At 40.6% G+C, this 2,719-nt stretch overlaps 1 pseudogene; it reads left to right on the forward strand.

The window, feature by feature from the left end:
* Window positions 1-967: 967 nt before the first annotated feature.
* On the forward strand, window positions 968-2,218 carry LOC101697545 (BRISC complex subunit Abraxas 2 pseudogene; annotated as a pseudogene).
* The last annotated feature ends 501 nt before the right edge of the window (window positions 2,219-2,719 follow it).

The raw sequence follows: 2,719 nt of genomic DNA on the forward strand, positions 1-2,719 counted from the left end.
CAAGCGATCACTTTGAATGTCTGATTTTTAATGTGAACAAGTATATGTGGCATTTTTGTGTTCTGTTCTGGGGACAAAGAAGGTCAAAGTCAAGAGAGGGAAAGGTGAGGTTGGCTATGACAATGGTTTCAGAGGTTTCAGTCCATGGTCCTAGACATAAACATTGTGCAGGATGGGTGTAGCAGAGGAAAGCTACTCATTTCATTGGCAGCCAGGACTAGAAAGAGAAGGGAAGAACCAGAGAAGAAGAGGCCAGGTACCAGACACAGTTCCCAAGGTTATTATTCCACCACAACCATTCACACACCACTCAAAAGTGTTTTGCTAATCTCCTAGGTGTCTCTCAAGCCGATCAAGTTAACAATCAAAATCAACTCTCACACCACGATAATTGGGCCACTGGCAACAATGCAGGGGAGAGATACTTTCCCAGTTTCTTCAGAAATAGTTTTAACAAGAAGCTATGGCTATTTTAAAGCAGCAGCAGAAACTTCTGTGCTCAGACAGTATTAGCAGGTCATGGTCATGCTGTAATTGACTGACCATTCCCACCTCAATATATTGGTCTTGGTGAGGAACTCAACTTTAAATTTTTTCTCTGAATAATCACTACTTTGATATTCCGTTTTCTTAAAATTTGAGTATTTATGTTTATTACTTTTTAGATGTTAGACTTTATTTTCAATGCTACATCTTTCTACATGCTTTCCTGTGTTTGATGGTCTACTCTTCAATTCAGCCAAAGTGCTACTCACCCTTCAAGACTTACCTTAGATGAAATTGGAAAAAGCTAGGGAATTTGAACTCCTCTAAAAGATACAGACTATTATGAAGCACATAACAGGTTGAAGTTGTCAATTCTCAGAGAGTAGGGAGCACTTCCAAAGGTATACTGGAACCTAAATTAACACTTCCTTTTCAACAAGTAAAAGAGCTAATGAATTTTAAAGTGGACACAAGGTTGGAGATTTCCATCATGGCGCCTTCCATTTAGGGCTACCCCTTTAGCGCTGTGTGTTTCCACAGCGCCAACAGCAACACGGACCGCGAAGGATTTTTACTGGGAGAGGTAAGACAGGAGGAAACCTTTAGCGTCAGTGACTCACAAATTAGCAACACGGTATTCCTGCAAGTTACTGAAATCCATAACCATCAGCCTTGTTCAAAACTTTTTAGTTTTTATGACAACGCAAGTAAAGTTAACGAAGAGAGTCTGGACAGAATTCTTAAAGATCGGAGAAAGAAAGTTACTGGATGGTACAGATTCCGGCGAAACACACAACAACAGATATCATAGAGAGAGCAGGTTATCCGTAAGAAGCTCACCCGCATCCTTGGTGTGCCCGATCTCGTCTTCCTTCTCTTCAGCTTCATCTCCACCGCCAACAATTCCACTCATGCTTTATAATATGTTCTCTTTAGACCAAACCGCGGGTATAATCAAAGGATATCACTTACTATTCCCAATCTAGGCAATACTAGCCAGCAAGAGTACAAAGTGTCTTCAGTGCCAAATACTTCTAAGAGTTATGCCAAAGTTATTAAAGAACATGGTACTGACTTCTTTGACAAGGATGGAGTAATGAAAGACATCAGGGCAATTTATCGGGTTTAGAATCCATCTCAGGAGAAAGTACAGGCAGTGTGTGCAGATGTAGAAAAGAGTGAGTGAGTTGTTGAATCTTGTCAGGCAGAAGTGAATAAATTAAGAAGACAGATCACTCAGAGGAAAAGTGAAGAACAAGAAAGAAGATTGCAGCAGGTTATGTTAAGCAGACAGATACCATCTGAAAGTCTGGAATCGGTATTCAGTCCTCAGATGCCCTATTCTGGGTTTACAGCTGAAGGTAGAAGTATATTTGGAGATGCAGAACCTTTTGATCATCCTCCTCCTTACTCTGATTTTCACCCAAAAAATCAAGAAAGTACTCTGAGCCACTCTCACATGGAAAGGAGTGTTTTTATGCCTCGACCTCAAGCCGTGGACTCATCCAGTTACACTTCCACCAGTGCCGGACTCAAGTATCCCGGAAGTGGAGCAGACCTTCCTTCCCAAAGAGCAGTTGGAGACAGTGGTGAGGAATCAGATGACAGTGATTATGAAAATTTGATTGACCCTACAGAGCCCTCTAATAGTGAATTCTCACATTCAAAGGGTTCGCGACCCACGACACAACCTGATGAGGACCCCAGAAACACTCAGACCTCCCAGAGTTAGCTGAACAAAAGAAACTCTTTACCTAGGACTGTTTTTCAGAATTGCTTATTGAGAGTTGGTTGAGGACTCAATCTGGGGGGAGAACTGCTTTTTCAGATGCCTTGGCTCCCAAGAGGAAAGTCCTTGTGCACAGAACTTGTAAGAGTGTCTGCTGGTCTTACCTTCTGACGCAGTGTGCAGGTTTCACAACAAAATCATTAAAATAATCAAATTGTCCTAATTCTGATGCGGTTCATGGATGTACTGATAAATTTGGGAAAAGTGAAACTTTATCAGTGTAGTTTCTGTTCTTTAAAATAAATTGGAAATTAGAGACTAAGCACAATTAGTCTATAAATGTTCTATAAATCAAAAACTTACCTCTTGCACTATCATGCCTTGAAATTTACTTTTTCAAAGGGAAACAAGTTTAGCAGCAGGCTTCAAAGAACTTCTTTCTATGATGAGCCAAGAGAAAAGAAATTTTGTTAATTCCAAGAAGCCTGATTGGGACAAATCAGA

This window comes from Heterocephalus glaber, unplaced genomic scaffold, assembly GCF_053883595.1.
Source record: "Heterocephalus glaber isolate CG9 unplaced genomic scaffold, H.glaber_assembly_v1.0 deba00000122, whole genome shotgun sequence".
Classification (NCBI taxonomy): Eukaryota; Metazoa; Chordata; class Mammalia; order Rodentia; family Bathyergidae; genus Heterocephalus; species Heterocephalus glaber.